This window comes from Macaca thibetana, chromosome 14 (genome assembly GCF_024542745.1).
Source record: "Macaca thibetana thibetana isolate TM-01 chromosome 14, ASM2454274v1, whole genome shotgun sequence".
Classification (NCBI taxonomy): Eukaryota; Metazoa; Chordata; class Mammalia; order Primates; family Cercopithecidae; genus Macaca; species Macaca thibetana.
In genome coordinates, this window is record NC_065591.1 from 8,199,714 (window position 1) to 8,225,517 (window position 25,804).

At 42.2% G+C, this 25,804-nt stretch overlaps 2 protein-coding genes and 1 non-coding gene across 4 annotated transcripts in view; 1 reads left to right on the top strand and 2 right to left on the bottom strand.

Moving 5' to 3' along the window:
* PACS1 (phosphofurin acidic cluster sorting protein 1) overlaps nucleotides 1-25,804 on the bottom strand; it is a 173,315-nt gene that overhangs the window by 90,408 nt on the left and 57,103 nt on the right. The window lies entirely within an intron of this gene.
* EFEMP2 (EGF containing fibulin extracellular matrix protein 2) overlaps nucleotides 1-25,804 on the top strand; it is a 363,083-nt gene that overhangs the window by 65,836 nt on the left and 271,443 nt on the right. The gene's annotated exons all lie outside the window — the stretch shown is intronic.
* On the bottom strand, nucleotides 1,815-1,919 carry LOC126936740 (small nucleolar RNA U13). Its single transcript, XR_007719556.1, has one exon. It is a non-coding gene; the product is annotated as a small nucleolar RNA U13 (small nucleolar RNA).

A 25,804-nucleotide genomic window follows, 5' to 3' on the forward strand; every position in this document is an offset into this window, starting at 1 on the left:
CCATACACATTTTAGAACCAGCTTTTCAATTTCTACAAAAAAAAATACAGCAGGAGTTTTGATTGAGAATGTACTGCATCTACAGATGAATTTGTAGAAAACTGATTATTTATGATACTGAGATTTCCAATCCACAAGCCTATTTATACTAATATTTTGTAGTTTTCAGTATGTAAGTTTTATATACATTTTGTCAAATTTATCCCTAGTACTTATGTATTTGGATGATATAGCAAGTGGAACACTATACTTACAATTTTTTTTTTCCGGCTATCTGTTTTTCTTGGTATTCTGATCAAAATTTAAATGGTTTTCTTGATATACTGAACTTGTATGCTCTTACAGTAGTGAGATCCTACTGTATCTTGCTAAACTCACTGACCAGTCCTAGTAGCCTTTTTATTTTTATTTTTCAGAGACAGGGTCTCACTCTGTTCCCAGGCTGGAGGGCAGTGGTGCTATCATAGCTCACTGCAGCTTTGAATTCCCAAGCTCAAGCAACTCTCTTGCCTCAGCCTCTAGAGCAGCTAGGGCTACAGGTGTGCACCACTACAACGAGCTAATTTTTAAAACATTTTTGCAGAGACGAGATCTCACTATGTTGCCCAGGCTGGTCTTAAATTCCCAGCCTCAAGCAATATTCCTGCCTTGGACTCCCAAAGCACTGGGATTACGGAAGCGAGCCACTGCACCTGGTTCAGTATTTTGAAGCTCTGTTATCAGGGACATATACATTTAAGATTTTTATAGCTCTGTAAGATACTGACCCTTTTATCATTATAAAGTACTCTTCATCTCTAACAATATTCCTCGTCTTAAAGTTTATTTCATTAAATGTTAACATCACCACTTCAGCTTTCTTACGCATATTCTTTTCATGGTATAATCTTTTTCCATCCTTTTACTTTTAACCTGTGTCTCTGTGTTTAAAGTGTGTCTCTTCTAAGCAGGTAAAATATACAAATCTTACAACAGTAAATTTCCATTTGCCCTGCCCCATCTTAGTGCTATTGTTGTCATAATTACACCTATATATACATTATATGTTTAAAAGGTTTTTTATTTTTTAGGTAGAGAAAAGGTCTCACCATGTTGCCCAAGCTGGCCTCAAACTTCTGGGCTCAAGCAATCCACCCACCTTGGCCTTCTAAAGAGCTGAGATTACAGATGTGAGCCACCGTGACCAACCTATATGGACATTATAAACCCAGCACTACAGTGTTACAAAATCTTTAAAATCTTGTTTCTTATGTCACCAGCAGGCACAGTGGCACACGCCTATAGTCTCAGCTACTCAGGAGGCTGAAGCAGGACAATAGCTTGAGACCAGGAGTTCAAGGCTATAGTGCACCATTAATTGTCCTTGTGAATAGCCAATGCACTCAAGCCTGGGCAACACAGTGAGAGCCGCATCTCAAAAAAAAAAAAAAAAAAAAATTCATATGTATCTTAAAGAAATCAGAGAAAGAAAAAAATTCATAGTCTTTTATTTCCAGTGATCTTCATTTCTTCCTGTAGATGAGTTACCACCTGGTATCATTTCCCTTCCTTCTGAAAACTTCTTTTAGTGTAAGTCTGCTGGTGATGAATTCTCTCGATTTTTGTTTTTCTGAAAATGTCTTTAGCCCTCATTTTTGAAAATTGTTTCTCTGGATACTGGATTCTTGGTTGACAGGGTTTTTCTTTCAGTATTTGACTATACTATTCCAGTGTTTTTTGGCTTCCTTCGTTTCTGATGAAAAGTCAGTCATATTTGTAACACCGATCCCTTTTATGTAATGTGTCACTTTTCTCTGCTTCCCCTCCCCACACAAGTTCAGAGACATAATGCGCTGATGTTGTAACAAGGTTCAGAGGGTGGCACACTTCACACACGTGCATGAACACCCAATCGTCATACTCGTGAGCTGCAAAAGGATCTCCATCTGCTTTTAAGATTTTCTTTTTATCTTTGGTTTCAGCAATTTGACTATGATGTGCCTATGAGTGCTTTTTCTCTGTGCTTAGACTTCATTGAACTTATTGAATCTATAAATTAGTGTTTTCTACCATATTTGAGAAGTTTGGGGATATTATTTCTTCAAATATTGTTTTTTGCCTATTTTTCTCTTCCCTTTCTAGGACTCCAAGTACACTTATATTAGGCTACCTGATATCGTCCTACAAGTCTCTGAGGTTCTACTAACTTTTCTTCAATCTTTGCTCCTCTCTTCATTGGGTGGGATAATTTCTATTGATCTATCTTCAACTGCACAGATTATTTTCTCTGTCATTTCAAAACCGCTGTTGAGCACATCTAGTGAACTTTTTATTTTTGAGATATGTTGCCAGCCAGGCTGGAGTGCAGTGGCATGATCACAGCTCACTGCAGCCTCAATCTCTTGGGCTCAAGTGATACTCCCACCTCAGCCTCCCAAGAAGCTGGGACTACAGGCACCTACCATCATGCAAGGCTCATTTTCAAATCGCTTTGTAGAGGTGGGGTCTCACTATGTTGCCAGGGCTGGTCTCAAACTCCTGAGCTCAAGTGATCCTCCTGCTTTGACCTCCCAAAGTTGTGGGATTATAGGTGTAAGCCACTGCACCCGGCCTCCAGTGAGTTTTTATTTCAGCTATTACTTATTTCAGCTCTACAACTTCCATTTGTTTACTTTCCATTTCTTTGTTACAATCTGTTCAGTTATTTTTCCTTTAATTTCCTTCCTCACTTAATTTTCCTTTAATTCTTTGATCAAATTTTCCTATAATTCTTTGATCACAGGACAGCAGCTTTGCAGTCTGCCTGCAAAATCCAACACTGTACCCACTTACACACTCAGAGTCAGTCTCTATTGATTGCTTTTCTTCCTCAGTATGAGTTAGACTTTCCACTTTATTTACATGTCTAGTAATTGTAGACCGAAAACTTGGCATTGTAGATAAGATGTTATAGCAACTCTGGATTCTACTGTGTTATTCTGAGTACTTTCTTTTTTTATATTCTAGTAGGCAGTTAACTTGCCTAGATTAAAACTGCAAACTGTCTCTCCTATGGTATGGAGCAGCTGCTCTCTCTGCTCAGCTCTTACAGTGTCTAGCCTAGCTCCCTGGGGTCTCCCATGCTTCTGTGTAATCTGGCAGACAGCCAAGGATTTAGATTGATCATACTCAGATTTAGGGGATCATACTCTCCGATTTTTGTGTTCTTGTGATTTCCTCCTAAGTTTTCAGCTGCTTGGGCAATATTAGGGTCTTTCCTCTCAACCCCAAGCCAGTAAGGCTTCAGCTTTCCACAGCTTCGCTGTTCACAGTTTAGGGATATACTGTTTTAAAAAGCATGAACCTCACAGATCTCATATAGTATAGGTCTGTCTTTTAAGGGGAGATTCCTCTCTAGCCTCTGTCTGCTTGCTTTGTTTCACTGGTTGGCTGGTTTTTATTTTTGTTTTTGTTTTGCTGGGCTCCCTGGGATTTCACCTATACATTTAGAGTTTAACAGTCAACCAGGAATTTGGGCAGTTTTCACTTAGATATGGGACCTCACCCTTTCTGTAGTCCTCTCTTGTTTCCAGGATTCCCCCTGGACTTTCCAGCTTCTCTTCCATCCCTGACTTCTCTTCTTTGGCACCTCTCATCTGTAAGGCTGCAGCTTTTCACTGTCATTTCATTCTACTGAAACCACCATGGGTAATGATGCATAACTTCTGGCAAAAAAGTCATAAACTTGCAATTCTTGCTCCTTCTATTATAGTGTTTCAGGAGTCAACTCTCCTCCAGGTTCTAGGGACAGTTTTTGGATGCTTTTAGCTGTTTCTTATATTTTACCCAGATCTTTCAATTGTTATCTGTAGGAGGGTTTATGCAACCACTTCACTCAATCTCCCTTAATGGAAATTTCCTCTAATCCAACAGAAAGTAATTTACTTTGTGGATTTTTAAAAATAATACCTTACTTTTAAAAGCACAGTGCTATACACAAAACATTTAAAAGTAATAAGTTTTCAAGTAATGAACAATAACACTTCAGTGGTAAAGCCCTGTCTTTAGAAATTTATGAGATCAAATATTCCAAATGTTGCATGTGATAAAGTCATATAGCAAAGGTAGAAAGGCTTAAAATGTTTTTTCTGTTTTAGTGAAAAGGAAACGACATAAAAGAATAGCTCAGTTAGATACAGGAATTATGTTCCTAGAAAAAGAATCCATTTCCTGCCTAAAAGTCAGCAAAACCCAGTCTTTTCTATATTTAGTAAATGGAGAAGATGGGAAAAGCTAGAACTCTTTCAGTTTTGTTTTGGTTTTGTTAATCTCAATGGTTATTTTTGGGAGAAAAAGAACGAACGTATGTCAGTGGATCAAATAACTGTATTATAGATTACTGTATTGGATTCCAATGCTGTAGAGAGTAATTACTATTTTATATGTCTTTAATAAAGTATAAATATTCACAGATGGTCTGCTGTGTGCAAAGCACTATATGATAGGAATAGAGAGATGGGATGTGGAGGGAGGAATTGAACAAACATGAGTAAGATCAGTTTTAGCCGGGCACAGTGGCTCAAGCCTATAATCCCACTTTGGGAGACCGAGGTGGATGGATCACTTGAGGTTGGGAGTTTGAGATCAGCCTGACCAGCATGGAGAAACCCCATCTCTACTAAATATACAAAATTAGCCAGGTGTGGTGGTGCATGCCTGTAATCCTAGCTACTCAGGAGGCTGAGGCAGGAGACTTGCTTGAACTCGGGAGGCAGAGGTTGCAGTGAGCCGAGATGGCACCACTGCACTCCAGCCTGGGTAACGAGAGCAAAACTCCATCTCAAAACAGAAAAAAAAATCAGTTTTGCCCCCAAAGATCTTATAATGTACTGAACAGACATGTAAAACACATACACACACACACACACACACACACACACACGGGAATACAAGATATGGAATGGATGTAGAAAGGAAAGTTAAGTGCTGTTTATAGGCCGGGTACTTAATCTCACAATTTCAAATACAAAGTTAATGTTATGCTATGAGCTGCTTTTTAAAATGCATGTTTATAAAATATTTGTTTTTGAAGTAGTACTTCAAAAAGTAGAAAAAGTAGAAATACACAGTAGAAAAAAACTCCTATTTTGGAAATACATAATAAAGTGGAACAATCCTATAAATCACAAGATCACTGTTAAAAGTCTGAAGAAAAAAAGTGCATGTTGGCTGGGGACGGTGACTCACACCTGTAATCCTGGCACTTTGGGAGGCCAAGGCAGGTGCATCAGCTGAGGTCAGGAGTTTGAGACCAGCCTGACCAACATGGGTGAAAACCCGTCTCTACTAAAAATACAAAAATTAGTCATGTGTGGTGGTGCACGCCTGTAATCCCAACTACTCGGGAGGCTGAGGCAGGAGACGTGCTTGAACCCAGGAGGCGGAGGTTGCAATGAGCCAAGATCAAGCCATTACACTCCAGAATGGGTGACACAGTAAGACCCTATTTCAAACAAACAAACAAAAAAAAGTGTGTGTGCATGTACACATGCTCACACATACCTTTGAGCATATACTTCTGTGCTGCTCCATCTCTTTTCGACCAAATGCATCACATTTAGCAACTGTTAAGTGGACACCTTTCCATATTAAAACATATACGACTTCATTCTGTTTTGTTTTGTTTCATTTTGAGATGGAGCCTCACTCTGTGACCCAGGCTGAAGTGCAGTGGTGTGATCTTGGCTCACTGCAACCTCCGCCTCCCCGGTTCAGGCGATTCTCATGCCTCAGCATCATGCGTAGCTGGGATTACAGGTGCGTGCCAACATGCCCACCTAATTTTTGATTTTTAGTAGAGACGAGGTTTCACCATGTTGGCCAGGCTGGTCTTGAACTCCTGACCTCAAGTGATCTGCCCTCCTTGGCCCCGCAAAGTGCTGAGATTACAGGCATGAGTCACCACACCTAGCCTGACTTCATTCCTTTTAATTATAATATTTAGTCAAAATAAATATACTACTTAATCAGTCCTTCTGATGGGCATTTGACTTTTTTATAGTTTTTAGTTATTACAAAGTTATTGTAGTGTTTCTATGATATATGTTCTTAAAACTGAAAGTGCTAAGTTAAAAGGACTAACCATTTAAATTTTTAATGGCAGGCCAGGCTTGGTGCTCACACCTGTAATGCCAGCACTCTGGGAAGCCAAGGTAAGAGGATCATTTGAGGCCTGGAGTATGAGTCCAGCCTGGGCAACATGAGATACCCATCACTACAAAAAAATACAAAAATTAGCCAGGCAAGCTGATGTGTGCCTGTAGTCCCAGCTACTTGGGAGGCTGAGCTGGGAGGATGACTTGAGCCCAGCCCAGGAGGTCAAGGCTGCAGTGAGCTGTGATTACACCACTGCACTCTAGCCTGGGCAACAGAGTAAGACTCTGTCTCAAAAAATAATAATTAATTTTTAAAAAGTAAATTTTTAATGGCTACTGCCCAACTCGCTTTCAAAAGGATTATGCCAATTCCACTCAACAAACTACAAGAGAGTCTCAGGTATTTTTTTTCCTTATGTCTTTTTTTTTATGGCCATATATTTCATTTCTAAATTTTAAATTTTTATTTTTAATTTTTGTGGGTACACAGAAAGTGTATATATTCATGGGTTATTTGAGATACTTTGATACAGGCATGTAATGCATAATAATCACATCAGGGTAAATGGAGTATCCATCACCTCAAGCATTTATCATTTGTGTCACAGACAACAGTTATTTTTATATTACAATTACTTCTGACTATAGTCACACTGTTGTGCTAGCAAATACTAGCTTTTATTCATTCTTTCTTTTTGTACCCATTAACTAACTCCACTTCCCTCACACTCCCACCTACCCTTCCCAGGCTCCAGGAATCACCGCTTTACTCTCTATTCTACATGTTTTAAATCCATAATAGTTATTATTTTTGCTTTTTACTGTCAATTACCATTTAGAAAAGTTACAACATTAGAAAATTTGTTATGTTTACCTACATACTTACTATTTTTAGCATTCTTTATTCCTTTAAGTTGACCCAAGTTTCCATTATCATTTTCCTCTTAACCAGGAGAATGTTCTTTATTACTTTGAACCTCAGCTATTTTTATACATTATCTTACATTTACCCAAATATTTGGCAGTTTTGGTGTTCTTCCTTTCTTCTTGTGGATCTGAATTACTGTCCATTGGTAGAATTTTCCTCTCAGTCAAAAAACTTCTTTCAGGTAGATCTGGAAGCAAGCAATTCTTAGTCTTTGCTTATCTAGGAATGTCTTCATTTTGCCTTCATTTTTGAAGAATACTTTTGCTAGATATAAAGATTTTGATTTGGTTTTTTTCTTTCAGTACTTTGAATATGTCATTCCATTGCCTTCTACCCTACACTGTTTCTGCTGAGAAGTCAGCAAACATTCATACTGTTGCAATAAAAAACTTGAGGAGTTACCTTTTTCTTGCTGCTTTCAAGACATTCTTACTCTTTTTGTCTTTTTCTGTTTGTTTTTAGACAGTGTCTTACTTGGTCACCCAGGCTGGAATGCAGTGGCATGATGTCGGCTCACTGCAAGCTCCACTTCCCAGATTCAAGCAATTCTCCTGCCTCAGCCTCCCGTGTATCTGGGACTGCAGGTATGAGCCATCACACCTAGCTAATTTTTGTATTTTTTAGTAGAGACGAGGTTTTTGCCATGGCTGGTCTCAAACTCCCGACCTCAAGTGATCTGCCCGCCTTGGCCTCCCAAACTGCTGGGATTACAGGCGTGAGCCACTGCATCTGGCCTCTTTTTGTCTTTGCCTGTCAATAATTTGACCAGGATATGCCTAGGTGTGGATCCCTCAATATTTATGCAATTTGAAGTTTTCATAGATTCATGATTTTCATCAAACATAGGAAGTTTCTGGCTGTTACTTCATTCATTTTTTTTTCCTGCCCTTTCTTCTCCTTTCTTTGTGGGATTCTATGACTTGTGTGTTGGTATGCCTGATGTCCCATAGATCTCCCGAAGCTCTGTTCACTTTTTTTTCTCAGGTTCTTCAGATTGGCAGTTTCTATTGATCTATCTTAAGTTCACTGATTCTTTCTTCTATGTCTCAAATCTGCTGTTGAATTCCTATAGCAAATTTTTAATTTTAGTTACTGTATTTTTCATCTCCAGAATTTGCATTTGGTTCTTTTCTATAGTTTCTGTTTTATTGAGATTTATTGAGTCACAGTCATCATACATTTCTTTAAATATTTAAACATGACATACATAGTTTCCTGTATTTCCTGAACACATCTACGATAGCTGTGCTGAGGTCTTTGTTTACTAAACCTAACATCTAGGCTCACTCAGAGACAGTTTCTATTGACTGATTATCTTCCCTGAATATGAACCACCCTTTCCTGTTTTTTTTGTCCCATTAGCGTTTTTTTGTTTTCTGTAGCCTTTCCTTACAGACATAACCATAATAAATTACAGACAAAATTTTTAAAAACTAGATGTTTTAGAGAATATATTGTAGCAACTCTCAACTGTAATTTTTCATGTGTGTTTTTTATTTCTTTAGTAATTTGCCTCGACTAAATCTACAAAATCTGTCTCCCCTGTGATGTGTGGCTATTTGATGTCTACTCAGTTTCTTTTCTTCTTTTTTTGCCAGTTTTTCTTTTCAAATTCTTGTTTTTATTTTTAAGCCTGACTTGCTAACACACGGCTTAGTGATCAGGCAATGATTGGTTATAGGTTGTGTTCACATCTCTTGAGCCTGCTAGGTAGGCTTCCAATCTCTGCCCATGGGTCTGTGCAGGGTTAGGGAGCAAAAAGTTCAAGCAGTTTTCAGGTCTACCCCACTTCCTTTCGGATCAGCCCTCTTGCATTTCCTTTGTACATTCATGCAGATTCCCAGCCAACCAGGGACAAACAGATACCATGGGATCTCTCTAGTCTTACCTGCATGTGTGCAGAGGCTTCTAAGTCAGCCAGAAATGTGTGGACAGCCCTTCAGACCCCTCTAAAACTGTCTCATTTCCAGGGTCTCAATTAAGTTTTGGGCTACTTTGCCAGTCTGTTGCTTGACCCAGTTGGGATATCTCTCTCACTACCAGAACTGTTGGCCTTCCTTTTCTCTTGCTACTGAGGCTCATTACTTTCACTGTCAATACCACCGGATGGGGGCTTTTCACCTGCTCCAAATCAAGCGAGTTCCCTCTGGTAGCCAAGCTGCTAGTTTTCATGGCCTGCTCTACCCTGACAGAACTACCACACCAATGGCAGGAGGAGATGGGAGTAACCCCCTGTCACTGTAGGCAAGGACGTCACAGACTCCCATTTTTCTTACTTGAAGTTCGGCAGTTTCTCTTGGATAAATGCTTCTCCATTTATTTCTTGCATTTATTCTACTTCTACAGCCCTGAAACAGTTGCTTTTGACAATTCTGTCTGGTATTATTGTTGTTTTGTGGGGAGAAATTTTGACTTCCTCACTGTAACTACTAAAGTTCCGATTCTGTCCTCAGCTACTTAAATGCCCTCTTTCATCTTCAAACGTATTGCCTCATCACATGACATAAAAGTGCATTGTAAGTCAAATGTGAGATCATCAAGAATAATGAACAGGCCTGGAGTGATGGCTCATGTCTGTGATCCCAGCACTTTGGGAGACCAAAGTGGTGGATCACCTGAGGTCAGGAGTTCGAGACCAGCCTGGCCAACATGGTGAAACCCCATCTCTACTAAAAATACAAAAAATTAGCCAGGCGTCATGGTGCATGCCTGTAATCCCAGCTACTTGGGAGGCCAAGGCAAGAGAATTGCTGGAACCCGGGAGGTGAAGGTTGCAGTGAGCCGAGATTGTGCCACTGCACTCCAGCCTGGGCAACAGAGTGAGATCCATCTCAAAGAAAAAAAAGAATAAGGAACATACTTCACACCAGTTGTCTTTCTAAGCTATTATACCATGCATTTCTAGGTCTTGAGAGTGGAAAATGTAAAAGATTGCTGTACAACTCTACATTGATCTAACAATAAACCAAATAAATGTCTGTGTTTCCCTCGAGTCTTATCTAAGCACCTGGAGCAAGGTTTTTTTGTTTTTTTTTTTTAAAGACAGAGTCTTGCTTTGTCGCCTAGGCTGGAGTGCAGTGGCACGATCTTGGCTCACAAAAGCTCTGCTTCCTGGGTTCATACCATTCTCCTGCCTCAGTCTCCCGAGTAGCTGGGACTACAGGCGCCTGCCACCACGCCCGACTAAATTTTTTGTATTTTTAGTAGAAGGGGTTTCACTGTGTTAGCCAGGATGATCTCGATCTCCTGACCTTGTGATCTGCCTACCACGGCCTCCCAAATTGCTGGGATTACAGGCGTGAGCCAACATGCCCGGCCAGCACCTAGAGCAAGTTTTACCTTCATTCTCACATGAACGAAAACTCCTGACAGCCCTGATAGCTTTCTATGTATATTTGTACAAATAACAAATTCAAGATTTGTTTTCCTCTTCTCTAAAAAACTTTGTTCACTCTGTCAACATGATACATTTCCTTTTTGTTATAGAAATGGTTCATACTGCTGCCGGGCGCGGTGGCTCACGCCTGTAATCCCAGCACTTTGGGAGGCCGAGGCGGGCGGATCACAAGGTCAGGAGATCGAGACCACGGTGAAACCCCGTCTCTACTAAAAATACAAAAAATTAGCCGGGCGCGGTTGTGGGCGCCTGTAGTCCCAGCTACTCGGGAGGCTGAGGCAGGAGAATGGCGTGAACCCGGGAGGCGGAGCTTGCAGTGAGCCGAGATCTCGCCACTGCACTCCAGCCTGGGCTGGGCGACAGAGCGAGACTCCGTCTCAAAAAAAAAAAAAAAAAAAAAAAAAAAAATGGTTCATACTGCTATACCTTACCCTACTAAAACTGCAAATCACCTGGCTAGCTCTCGCCATACAGCAAACACATATTATTGTTACTATTAGTCTTCTCATTCTTTGATAAGGACCCAACCCAAGAAAAGGCTAAATATAGTCCATTATCAGTAAGAGGCAAATAGGAATCAAGGTTCAAGAACTTCTGACTCTTAGTTCTATGAATACGCACCTCACAAAATTAAAAGCATTTTTCAATATTGTTACCATGTTGACCCCGTTAAGTTTGTGACAAAGCATTTATTTCACACAGTCCACTCTAAATTAATTCCAATATTACTTATGAAACTTTTAAAAATGCTTTGTTTCACAAAAGTCTTGGGGCCAGGCGCAATGGCTCACATCTGTAATCTCAGCACTTTGGGAGGCCAAGGGGGGCAGATCACTTGAGGTTAGGAGTTGGAGACCAGCCTGGCCAACATAGCAAAACCCCTTTCTACTAAAAAAACAAAAATTAGCTAGGCATGGTGGTGTGTGCCTGTAAACCCAGCTACTTGGGAGGCTGAGACATGAGGATCGCCTGAACCCAGGAGGCAGAGGTTGCAGTGAGCCGAGATTGTGCCACTGCACTCCAGCCTGGACAACAGAGTGAGACTCTGCCTTAAAAAAAAAAAAAAAAAAAAAAGGAAGGTCTTGAACAGCAAATGGCTTCCCAAACTATCATACATTAAATCAGGGCAAAAATCATGGCAAACTAAATTTCCCATTCATTTCTTCCTGGGGGTTAGTGGTAGAACATGACAGGCAGATACGAATGGGAAGTGCAGTAACAATACTAACGAGGACTCAGAAGCAACCAGTCCCAGCCTCTGAAGAACCCGCAGCACACTGGCATCAAGCAGACAAATGAGCCTTTGCTCTACGGGCTTCAGACCTGTTCCAGAACCCCTCCCAGCCAGGGCAGAGCTCACAACACTGCAGCCTCCAAAGTGCTCCAACAGGGGATGCTCCACCTGGGGAAGGGAAGATGCTACAGGTGATGTCTCCTTTACAGCAAGAAGCTTTAAATAATCCAGACTAAGTCTCTTGAAGCCAGCAGTCCATTACAAGTAGAGTTAACTGATAAGGTGGAATTGATTACAAGAAGGTAATTCAATTGCAAGACTCCTGACAACACTATAATCTAATACTGCTTAGGAGGGAAATCACTCTTTCTCTTTCGCATTTTCATTAACAGCACCACCTGACTGCAGTTTAAAAAGCACCATCAGGAAAAATAGCCTCTTTCACTGTCCTTCCTAGGTAGATTAATCTGACCTGTCTGTAAATAATGGAATTTCTATTCAAGTCCCAGCTTGTGATTCATTTTGTTTGCCCAGTAATGGCATGCGAGATGACAAATATTCATGGATTGCGGGTTTTTTCCATGAAGGTGGCTAACAAGTAAGCGGACAGTGTTGAAACCTAAGACATCATTCAGAGAAACTCAAGCGTCGCAGGGCTGCTCTCCTGGGAGAAGCAGTGTTAAATGGCAGCAGCTTGAACCTTCTTCCCTCCATTTTTTTTCTCTTAGTAGAGACCAGGTCTCACTATGTTGACCAGGCTGGTCACCAACCTTCTTCTCTTTTTCAGGAGCCCCACTTCCATTCAGCTTAAATTGAAAGTTCTTACTATCAGGTTTCACACAATTATCTCCTTCCTCTTTTTTTTTTTTTTTTTTTTTTTGAGACGGAGTCTTGCTCTGTCGCCCGGGCTGGAGTGCAGTGGCCGGATCTCAGCTCACTGCAAGCTCCGCCTCCCGGGTTCACACCATTCTCCTGCCTCAGCCTCCCGAGTAGCTGGGAGTACAGGCGCCCGCCACCTCGCCCGGCTAATTTTTTGTATTTTTTTTTTTAGTAGAGACGGGGTTTCACCGTGTTAGCCAGGATGGTCTCGATCTCCTGACCTCGTGATCCGCCCGCCTCGGCCTCCCAGAGTGCTGGGATTACAGGCTTGAGCCACCGCACCCGGCCGTTTTTTTTTTTTTTTTTTAATAAAATGCTGATAAGTCAGGCGCAGTGCCTCATGCCTGTAGTCCCAGCACCTTGGGAGGCCAAGGTGGGAGGATTGCCTGAGCTCAGGAGTTGAAGACCAGCCTGGGCACCATGGCAAAACCCTGTCTCTACTAAAAAATACAACAAATTAGCTGGGCGTGGCAAGCTGGGACCACTGGGTGGCAAGTGCCTGTGGTCCCAGCTACTCAGGAGGATCAGGTGTGAGGATCAGGTGAAGGCTGCAGTGAGCCGAAATCGTGGCACTGCACTCCAGCCTGGGCAACAGTGCGAGACCTGGTCTCACCCCAAAAAATAAATAAATAAATAAATAAATAAATAAATAAATAAATAAATGCTGACTCTTAAGCGATGAATACATTTTACCTGGGTTTTAGAAAAAATACATGCAGCCCTGCTGGGCAGTGACTTCACACCTATAATCCTAGCACTCTGGGAGCCGGGGCAGGAGGATCAGTTGAGCCCAGGAGAGCAGCCTGGACAACATATCAAAACTGCATCTCTGGCCAGGAGCGGTGACTCACGCCTGTAACCCCAGCACTTTGGGAGGCTGAGGCGGGCAGATCGCTTGAGGTCAGGAGTTTTGAGACCAGCCCGGCGGCCAACATGGTGAAATCCCGTCTCTACTAAAAATACAAAAACATCTTTCCCTGTCTGCTGAAGTAAAATTAATGAATAACTTCTCCAAACATTCCTAACCAAAACTCTCATACGTTAGGAGAAAGTTCCGAACTAGAGCTCAGTCGAAAATCTCCTTGGTTTGCAAGCACAGCTGTAGAGCTAAAGCTTCAGTACCCTCTAAAAGCTTGTCAGAAACGCAGAATTACAGGCCCCACCCCAGGCCAGCTGAATCAGAATCTGCATTTTTAACAAGATACCCAGAATATTCTTACCTGCATTAGAGTTTGAAAAGCACTGAGCTATGGTGCATTTTCGATTAAGGTTTTTACCACGTAAGAGTTGGATTTTGAGCAAAAACCACATTATCAGATTCAGTACGTGGGTAAAGGTTGGTTTTGTCAAATACAAGCAGGCCTTCTCCTGTAGTCTGGCACCACTTGAGTAACTACTGTCAATATTTGCAACTTTACAACCACTACGGAAAACAGTTTGGAGGTTCCTCGAAAACTAAAAATAGAGCTACCTTACAATCCAGCAATCCCATTGCTAGATATATACCCCAAATAAAGGAAATCAGTATAGAAAAGAGGTCTCTGCATTCCCATGTTTACTGCAGCACTCTTCACAACAAGCAAGATTTGAAATCAAGTGTCTATCAACAGATGAATGGATAAATAAATGCAGTGCATATACACAATGGAGTACTATTCGGCCACAAAAAAGAATGTGATCCTTTGGATGGATGGATGAAACATGGATGGCACTAGGTCATAATGTTAAGTAAAATAAGCCAGGCACAGAAAGACAAACTTCACATGTTCTCACTTACTTGTGAGAGCTAAAAAATTAATACAATTAAACTCATGGAGACAAAGAGTAGAAGGATGGTTACCACAGGCTGGGAAGGGTAGTGGTGGGGGGTGGGGGTCGGGGGTCAGTGGGAGGGAAATGGGGAAGGCTAATGGATTAAAAAAAAAAAAACAGTTACAAAGCATGAATAAGACCTAGTATTTGCTAGCACAACCGGGTGACTATAGTACAAAATAATTTAATTACACATTTTAAAGTAACTAAAAAGTATAACTGGATTGTGTGTAACACAAAGGATAAATGCTTGAGTTGGACACCCCACTTACCCTAATGTGATTATTATGCCTCGCATCCCTGTATCAAAACATCTTATGCAACCCATATATACACCAACTATGTACCCACAAACATTACAATTAAAAATATATATATTTCAGGCTTAGCCACCACTATCTCAAGCACATCATGAAAACTAAAGGTAAACAGCAGCATGAGGTTTTCAGGTTGCAAGCACTGGTTTCATAACAGGCTGTAAATTAATCCTAAAAGTCAGAACTTCTCTTTTTCAGTGGTTCTCAAACTTTGGTGTGCCTAAGGCTCACCGGGGGAACTTGTTTAAAAATGCAGACAGTGGACAGGCGCAGTGGCTCACGCCTGTAATCCCAGCACTTCGGGAGGCCGAGGCAGGCAGATCACAAGGTCAAGAGATCGAGACTATCCTGGCTAATACGGTGAAACCCCATCTCTACTAAAAATACAAAAATTAGCTGGGCGTGGTAGCGCATGCCTGTAGTCCCAGCTACTCGGGAGGCTGAGGCAGGAGAACGGTGTGAACCCAGGAGGCAGAGGTTGCAGTGATCCAAGATTGTGCCACTGCACTCCAGCTTGGGCAACACAGCGAGACTCCGTATCAAAAAAAAAAAAAAAAAAAAAAAAAAAAAAAAAATGCAGACAGCAAGAGTTCACCTCTCAAGAGTCCTATTTAGTAGGTTCATCAGCAGTGAGCCTAACAATAATAAGAAACATGATATCAGGTCTGGGATTAGGGGGAGGCAAGCAAGGGACCCAGGGTACAAAACTTAAAAGAAGTGCTTGCTCTCCGGTGTGTGCAAGTGCCAAGATAGTAAGTGCCCCCTCCCACACTTCATGGGGCATCTCACTTGACTCACCCTAGTCTTGGTCCTGCAAGATATAGGGTAGTCCACGGACCAGCAGCATCAGCATGGCCTGGGGACTTATTAAAAATGCAAAATCTGGCTGGGCACCATAGCTCACCCTGTAATCCCACTTTGGGTGGTTGCTCGGGGACAGGATTTCAAGACCAGCCCAGGTAATATGGCAAGACTCCCATCTCTAAAAAAAAATATTTTTTGGCCGGGGGCAGTGGCTCACGCCTGTAATCCCAGCACTTTGGGAGGTCGAGGCGGGCAGATCACGAGGTCAGGAGATCGAGACCATCCTGGCTAACACGGTGAAACCCCGTCTCTACTAAAAATACAAAAAATTAGCCGGGCGTGCTGGTGCGCGCCTGTAGTCCCAGCTACTCGGAGGCTGAAGCAGGAGAATGGTGTAAACCCGGGAGGTGGAGCTTGCAGTGAACCGAGATCGCGCCACTGCACTCCGGCCTGGGCGACAGAGCAAGACTCCGTCTCAAAAAAAAAAAAAAAAAAAAAAAAAAAAAAATTTTTTTTTTTAATTACCTGGGCATAGTGGCAGAAGTCTACAGTCTCGTCTACTCAGAAGGCTGAGGCAGGAGGATCACTTCAGTCCATGAGTTTGAGGCTGCAGTGAGCCAAGATCAGGCCACTGCACTCTAGCGTGAGTGACAGAGTGTGATACTGTCTCAAAAAAAAAAAAAAAAAAAAAACAGGGGAGGGAGTGCAAAATCTTGGCCTACCCCACACCTATTGAATCAGAATTTGCATTTTAGGTTGGGTGCCATGGCTCACGCTTGCAATACTAGCACTTTGGGAGGCCAAGGCAGGTGGATCACCCGAGGTCAGGAGTTCAAGACCAGCCTGGCCAACATGATGAAACCCTGTCTCTACTAAAAATAGAAAACTTAGTTGAGCATGGTGGTGGGTGCCTGTAATCCCAGCTACTTGGGAGTCTGAGGCATAAGAATCACTTGGGCCGGGCGCGGTGGCTCAAGCCTGTAATCCCAGCACTTTGGGAGGCCGAGGCGGGTGGATCACGAGGTCAGGAGATCGAGACTATCCTGGCTAACATGGTGAAACCCCGTCTCTACTAAAAATACAAAAAACTAGCCGGGCGTGGTGGCGGGCGCCTGTAGTCTCAGCTACTTGGGAGGCTGAGGCGGGAGAATGGCGTGAACCCGGGAGGCAGAGCTTGCAGTGAGCCGAGATCACGCCACTGCACTCCAGCCTGGGAGACACAGCGAGACTCCGTCTCAAAAAAAAAAAAAAAGAATCACTTGAACCTGGGAGACAGAGGTTGCAGTGAGCCGAGACTGTGCCACTGCACTCCAACCTGGGAGACAAGAGCGAGACTCCATCTTAAAAGAAAAAAGAAAAACAAACGCCAGGCGCGGTGACTCATGCCTGTAATCCCAGCACTTTGGGAGGCCCAGGCGGGCGGATCACGAGGCCAGGAGATCGAGATCATCCTGGTTAACACGGTGAAACCCCGTCTCTACTAAAAATACAAAAAATCAGCTGGGTGTGGTGGCGGGCACCTGTGGTCCCAGCTACTCAAGAGGCTGAGGCAGGAGAATGACGTGAACCTGGGAGGCGGAGCTTGCTTGCAGTGAGCCGAGATAGTGCCACTGCACTCCAGCCTGGGCGACAGAGCGAGACACCGTCTCAAAAATAAAAATAAAAATAAAGAATTTGCATTTTAATAAGATCCTCAGGTTATTCCTGTTCACATTAAAGTCTGAGAATGAATAGAAGGGATGCTTAAATTCAGTCCTGCAACTGAAACCAAAACCCTAAGCACTTTTTAACCTATCATGCTGCATCTCTAAAATAGGAAAGAGTGAGTAATGGTTCTCCACTGGAGTCCAAAGGACAGCCCTACAAAGGCCAACATTATTGTCACCCCTTGGTCAATGGCCTGGATAACGACATAAGAGATGCTTATTAACCTGCAGGTGGCACACAAGAGGAAGCTGTTGAGGCAGGAAGGAGCAGAGTCAGATCATCCCGACCAGCCGGATGCCAGGTAAGCACATAACAAGTTTTACATTTAGGTTAAAAATTTCAACAATGAAGGTATAAGATGTGTGTGGTGGTTTGCTTGGAAATAAAACATATGAAACATTCTAGGAAAAAATCTAAAAGTGTGTCATGAATTTAATGGTATTTCAAAACAGCAGGAAAAAATGAATAATTCAATAATGTTGGAGTAACTAGGCAGCTAGCTGGAAAAAAAATTAATTTGAACCCCTACCTCACATCTTATTTTAAAATAAATTCTAGATGCATAAAAGATTTAAGTACGTACATACACACAAACACACACACACTCACACAAATCCATTTAGTTACTAGCAGAAAATATGGGTATTTTTTAAATAGCCTCAAGTAGACAAGGCCTTTCTAAGTATAAATGAACTCTAAATGCATGAAGTCCAGGGGCCATTGTGAAAAACATGGCTACATTTTATTACATTAAAGAAAAAATTCTGCATGGCAAACACCAATGTAAACAGAGCTTGAAGACAAATGACAAAATGAAGGGGAGGGAGCAATTTGTGACTCATATCCAAGACATAGGGCTATTTTCAAAAATCCCCAAAAATCAAGAAGAAAAAAGCCCAAAAAGCCAAGAGAAAAGTGGGCAACGCTGGGGCTGGAGAGCCTACGGAGGCTGGGCGCTGTCCTCCAATAGCTGAAGGCCACTTCTGTAGAAGTGAAAAAACTGAGTCATTTGTTTCTACGGTTGAATCAGGACTCATGGTGGAAACTTCCATGAGTTAAGTTTTAGCTGAACATACAGAACTTACTAATACTTCGGGCAGTCCATACGATGGAATGGGCCTGCTTAAAAAAGTGCTGAATTCTGGCTCAGTGGAAGCACTCAGGCCAAGGCTAGATGAGGGTCAACTTGTATGAAGTTTTCTGGAAGGCATGAGATGGGAAACTAAACTGCACGATTGTTAAGGGTGCTTAAAACCCTAAAATTATGCAATTCTATTCAAAGACTACATCCACTCCGGAAAAGATAGAAGAATAAATCAAGTAACGATGGGTTCTCACAGCTCCATAAAGACTGGAAGCCATAGTGCTCATCAATCCTAGATTTTTATTCTAAGTAGGGTGTTCTCTGGAGTGGGGATGGAAGAAGATATGAAGGTTTTGTTAAATCACAACTCCTGCACTCAGGAATATTTTGGTTTGTTTTGGTTTTTGGCATGTCTGTGTGTCTGTGTGTGTGTGTGTTAGTAGGATTGGGCAGTCCTGTTTCACATTCCTCTCCTGGGCTCCCCAAACACTAAAAGCAAAAGCACAATTTTGAAAGACAGTGAATTAGTACTGGAGGGTTATGTGCTTATAGTCACATAACCCGTGGGACATACTTACATATCTATGTTATTTACAACAGTTCAATTATGAGCTAAAAGTCACAGACAAATCAATAGCTCAAGAATTCAACTGACAGGTGGACAGTGTTCCAGAAGCTAGTCTGGAAGGCACCTGGGCAGAATCTGAAACTACGTTAAGAGGAGCACAGAAGGCCGGGTGTGGTGGCTCACGCCTGTAATCCCAGCACTTTGGGAGGCCAAGGCAGGTGGATCACTTGAGATCAGGAGTTCGAGACCAGCCTGGCCAACATGGTGAAACCCCATCCCTGCTAAAAATACAAAAAGTAGCTGGGCATGGTGGTAGGCACCTGTAATCCCAGCTACTCAGGAGGCTGAGACAGAAGAATTGTTTGAACCCAGGAGGTGGAGGTTGCACTGAGCTGAGATTGCAACTGCACTCCAGCCTGGGTGACAGAGCAAGCCTCTGTCTCAAAAAAAAAAAAAAAAAGTAGCACAGGAGAGGAGGCCAGCAGGGAGGAGGGCAGGCCTCAGGCAGCCATGGTACATGCTGAACCCATGCATAGTGTGTCTGGGTGACAGCACTGGCATGTTTTCCACACAGAAAATCACTCTGTAATACTAGTAATTTATCAACTAAAGTTAAAATGAAGAACCTTCATTTATCTTGAGTTTTAAAGCTTAAACCAAAGCAATTTTGGCTGGAGAAAGCTGAAGAGCTAACAAAAACTCATAAAGATTCTGAAGGGAGCACCTTACCTATCTCAGAGCTCAAGAAGTTAGCAACCATGAGTCCTTAGCGTGGCTTCTAATTTCTCTTCAAAATCAAGGGCTTCCTTTCTTTTTGATATGGACACGCCACTAGGTACTTTTTAGCCATTACTGGGAAAAGCTTTTAGTTCAAATATAATGAAAAGAATGAGTGGTGAGAAGAAATAAGATTTTTTTTTTTTTTGAGATGCAGTCTATCTCTATTGCCCAGGCTAGAGTGCAGTGATGTGATCTCAGCTCACTGCAACCTCCACATCCTGGGTTCAAGCCATCTTCCTGCCTCAGCCTCCCAAGTAGCTGAACCACCACACCTGGCTAATTTTTGTATTTTTAGTAGAGACAGTGTCTCATCATGATGGCCAGCCTGGCCTCAAGTGATCCTGAGCCTCAGGTGATCCACCTGCGTCAGCCTCCCAAAGTGGCTGGGATTACAGGCGTGAGCCACTGCACCCAGCTGAAATAAGATATTTTTGAGGTAAGAGAGCAATAAATAAGAGAAGAAATAAGAAACCCAAAGAGGAGATAAGAAGGATTATCTCAGGCATAATTACCTAAGATTCAAGACAGAATAAAAGTGAGAAAATGCTGGGGAGTGAAGGGAATCCCCCATGATGGTGAGAAAAAGATGACACCGTGACCAAGTTTCTACACTGGCCATCAGGGGGCACCATCGGTCAGAACAACGTCCTGGCGCCAGGGTATAGGGAGCCCTACCTAACTGGACTTCTGTATGTATAGGCTGCTCCCACAATGGGAACATATACTAAACTATTAGCCATTGGAAATGCTTTTACAGCCAGATTAACAGAGAAAAAAAAAAATCAAACACACACACACACCCATCTGTCCCTATATTTGTGCATCCAAATCAGAAATGGCAACGCTATGTAGCATGTCATTTGGATTCCAGAAGTAGGGAGGGCCAGAGAAAGCTGAAGAAATTTCATCACCTAGCCAGGTGTGGTGGCAGGCACCTGTAGGTCCCAGCTACTAGGGAGGCTGAGGCACAAGAATCACTTGAACCTGGGAGGCAGAGGTTGCAGTGAGCTGAGATTGCACCACTGCACTCCAGCTTGGGGAACAGAGCGAGACTCCGTCTCAAAAAAAAAAAAAAAAAAAAAAAAAAAAGAAAAAGAAATTTAATCACCAAGTCCGTTACTTCTGAAACTCAGCCGGCCTCAGAACAGTCGAGGGCAGCAGCATATGGTGGGGCAGTGGACTCCGCACATGGGGATGGTGGGGAATTATGCTAATGGAGATTTCAGGGAGGACGGAAAGGAACCTGGAACAATGACAGTGTGATCAATGCCTCAGGAATAGGCATTTTATGCATATGTTAGAGCTAGGTTCTCATATCTTTAAGAAATTAGAATAAACATGGGGTATATATCACAGGCATCTGAAGAAGGAAGTCAACAACTTGCCCAGTATCACACTTAGCCAGGACAAGTATCTGTCTGGCTTGCTAATCCAGTTTCTTTCCACTAGATATTTTTATAAATAATTAAATTTGTGATGGGAAAAGAAGAAAGCATTGCTTTAAGGTACATTTAACAAAGAAGTCTAGCTGGGCATGGTGGCTCACATCTGTAATCCCAGCACTTTGGGAGGCTGAGGTAGGAGGATCGCTTGAGGCCAGAAGTTCCAGACCAGCCTGACCAACAGATGCGGAACCCTATTTCTACAAAAAAATTGAAAAGTTCGCTGGGTATACTGGTGTGTGCCTATAGTCCCAGCTACTCTGGAGGACAGCTTGAACACAGGAATCAGAGGCTGCAGTGAACTATGATAGCGCCACCCTGGGCATGGTCTTCAGACTCTGACCTGCTGGCAGGCAAAAATCTTTCAATGACATCTCTTGATCTACATCATATTATAAACCACGGACATTATCAGCTGTTCCAACGACCTGCACAGAGGTTGGCAAGATCTTTTGCCCCTAGCATCAGTGCAGTGATGCCTCCAGCAGCCACTACTGAAGCCAAGGAGCAGAACATAAGAAAGAAACTCAGCTCCTCCATCTGGCAGCATATGGCCAGCCAGACCTAGTGCTCTATCTTACAAAGCTAACTATGAAGCTGAGGTAAGAGTCTTTAATGAATAAATGCAACAAATAAACTCTGCAAAGCAGAGTAATAATGGCTATACAAAAGACAGATGACATGGTTAGAGGAGCAGCAGGAGACCATAAAGAGCCCAGGACAGATTCCAGAAATTTTCTGGAGTCAGAATGTATAAAACTTGCTGACAGATTATACATGCAGAGCATGAAAAAGAAGCAAAGATGACTCCGGGGTTTTTGGCTTGAGCAACAGGGTGGAAAGCAGCACCATTTACAGTTGGCCCTCTGTACCCACAGGTTCCATATCTGTGGATCAAAAATATTTAGGAAAAAGTCAGGCGCCATGGCTCACTTCTGTAGTCCCAGCACTTTGAGAGGGCAAGGCAGGCAGATCACTTGAGGTCAGGAGTTCGAGACCAGCCTGGCCAACATGGTGAAACACCATCTCTACTAAAAATACAAAATTAGCTGGGCATGGTGGCGCATGCCTGTAATCCAAGCTACTCAGGAGACTAAGGCATGAGAATTGCTTGAACCTGGTAGGCGGAGGTTGCAGTGAGCAGAGATCCCACCATTGTACTCTCTAGCCTGGGCAAGAGAGTGAAACTCCATCTCAAAAAATATGTACATGTATGTATATTTAGGGGGGGGAAAAAGGCTTGTTGCATCTATACTGAACATGTACAGACTTTTTCTTGTTTATTCCCTAAATAATACAGTATAACAATAATTTACTTAGCATTTACAATGTATTAACTATTATAAGTATTCAAGAGATTAAAATACGAGGGAGGATGTGTGTAGGTTATATGCATATACGGTGTCACTATACAAGGAACTTAAGCATTCGTGGATTTTGGTATCTGTATTAATCCATTTTCATACTGCTATAAAGATACTACACGAGACTGGGTAATTTATAAAGGAAAGGATTTTAACTGACTCACAGTTCCACAGGGTAGGGGAGGCCTCAGGAAACTCACAATCATGGCGAAGGGAAAGCAAGCACAGACTGTCTCACACGGTGGCAGGAGAGAGAGGTGTGTGAGAGCGCAGGAAAACACTACCATTTATAAAACCATCACATCTTTCGAGAATTCACTATCACAAGAACAGCATGGAAGACATCGCCCCCATAATCCAATCACTTCCCATCAGGTTCCTCCCTTAACACTTGGGGATTCTAGTTCAAGATGAGATTTGAGTGGGGACGCAAAGCTAACCTATATCAGTATCCACTGTGGTGGGATGCTCATGGAACCAATCCTCCAGAGACACCGAGGGACACGTGTACTTAGATAAATAAAGATTGGGGGAGGAACAGATCTTTTTTTTTTTTTTTAATGAGGAAAGGATAAAATAAGTTGTAGCAATGCTAAATTTGAGATATCTATTAGATATTTAGGTGCGGCTATCAGGCAGACAGTGAGTACACAAATTTAGAGATCAGAGAAAAGATTAAACTGGAGATGTAAATTGAGGCACATATAAACCTAATTAGAAGAAAATATAGGATAATGCCTTTTTTGTACACAGAGATGGAGTCTTGCTATGTTGCCCAGGCTGGTCTCAAACTCCTGGCCTCAAGCAATCCTTCCACCTTGGCCTCTCAAAGTGCTGGGATTACAGGCATGAGCCACCATGCCTGGCCCAGAAAATATTTCTTAAGTAAGACATCGAAAAGCACAAATCTTTATAAATGGAAAAAGCAAAGGAAATGTCTAAATTAAAACAAAGGATTTCTGCTGAATAAAGGACATCATGAACAAAGTTAGCAGGTAGATGAGGGACAGAAGAAGACATCTGAAACATTTGTAACTGCTTTAAGATTAACAGCTAGAATATATAAGAAACTCTACTGGAAAATAGGAAAATGATATGACTAGGTCATACATAAAAGGAAAATCCAAAGACTACCCAACATACACAGAAATCCAGCCATGCTCATTAGTAATCAGAAAAATGTGAGTTAAAACAAGATATTAATAACATGTGAAACCTGCCAAACTCACACAAGTTTTAAAGTCAAATACTAAGGACTGCACTTAGTAGTGGAAATACAAATTAAGCAATCATGCATTACTTAGTAAAATTAAATATGATTATACTCTGTGACCCAACAATTATACTTGTTGGTATTTAGCCAGAAAAACTCTTGTACAAGTTTGTAAGAAGACATATATGAGGATTTTCCTATTAATTTATTTAGTTTTATCTTTTATCTTTTGAGACAGTCTCAATCTGTTGCCCAAGCTGGAGTGCAGTGGTGGCACAATCAAGGCTCACTGCAGCCTCAACCTCCTGGGCTCAAGCGATCCTCCCACCCCAGTCTCTCAAGTAGCTGGGACTACAGGCACATGCCACCACGCCCAACTAAGTTTTTAATTTCTGGTAGAGATGAGGTTTTTGTCACATTGCCCGGGTTGGTCTCGAACTCCTGGTCTCAAGCGATCCTTCTGCCTCAGCCTCCCAAAGTGCTGGGATTATAGATGTGAGCCACTATACCTACAGAGCATTGTTTGTGGTACAGGGAGAACAAATGAGGTGTCCGTCACTAGGGGAACAGATAAATAAAAGGCAGCAGATAGAGCAATAAAAATACAATGCAGTGGCTAAAAGCACCATATAAACACAACACCAACAGAACTTGAAAACATAGTTTTAAATGAAGAAAGAATCAGAATGAGAATTATCATGTAATGCTATTTATATAAATTTACAGAAAACACCACCTAAGGATACATATATATCCAAGGGTACATATTAAACACATCAGAGAAGATGCTAATGGGAGTGGGATGGGAATGGGAGAAGAGATACAAAGTGACAACAGAAAACAATAAAAACACCAGGGACCCTTGCAATGTCAATATAATGGTATTGTAAAAATAACAAATTTTTATTTGGAAGAAAAACTAACAAACTTATAGGGGCAGAAGGAAGCTTCCTTCTGCTTCAACTCTCCAAACTGCCTGACACTTGATTCATTTGACTTACCAGATAAGGAAGCGGGCTAGAGGGGAGGGAGGGAGGAGGCCAACATGCATAAATGTGGCCTTAGACTATATTGCATCTTGCACTCACTTTGACCATGGCACTTGTCATGCTGCTGAAATTATACATATACACAGCTATCTTCTCACCCTGAAAGTTGTATCTTTAAGGGCAGGATTGTATCATATTCATCCTCATGCACCCAAAACCCAACCCAGTGGATGGTGCAAAGAATACATTCAATAAATGCTGATTGGCTGACTGGTTGGTTGGTTGGTTGGTGGACTGGATGGAAAATAAATCAAAATTAGATTCCAACTGAATTGTTTTCAGCTCAGGTGTACCCTTAGTGCTTGACTATTACAACGTAGCCAATTGAATGTTTAAAAAGTTATCATAAATGGGTAGATGTCCTCCTAACATCATTTATTCTAGCATAAAAATGCATGTCCTTTTGGATGACAGACACATGGACAAACATCACAAAATTCAAGCTGACTCTACAGCTGCAAGGAGAAATTAGAGACACTACCGCAAAATCAGAAGTATGAATGATAAAGTTAACTTGAGGTGAAGGGAAAAATAAAGATGCAGCACAAGTCAGGTAATCCCTGCTGCTGCCAGCAGTGCTGGGTGCCTCACGCCTCTGAAATTACTGATTCCACACTATGTGTATAATGCATAAAAACCCTTCTTACTGGCCAAGCACAGTGGCTCACACCATTATTCCAACACTTTGGGAGGCAGAGGGAGGATCGCTTGAGCCCAGAAGTTCGAGACCAGCCCGGGCAACACTGTTAGGCCCCGTCTCTATTTTAATAATAATAATAATATTTTTAAAACCCTTCTTTTTTTTTTTTTTTTTTTTTTTTTGATATGGAGTCTTGCTCTGTCGCCCAGCCTGGAGTACAGTGGCACGATCTCAGCTCACTGCAACCACCTCCTGGGTTCAAGTGATTCTCCTGCCTCAGCTTCCCAAGTAACTGGGATTACAGCCCGCGCCACCACACCCGGCTAATTTTTGTATTTTTAGTAGAGGACAGGGTTTCACCACGTTGGTCAGGCTGGTTTTGAACTCCTGACATCAGGTGATTTGCCCACCTCAGCCTCCCAAAGTGCTGGGATTACAGGCATGAGCCACCACACCTGGCCCCTTCTTACTAA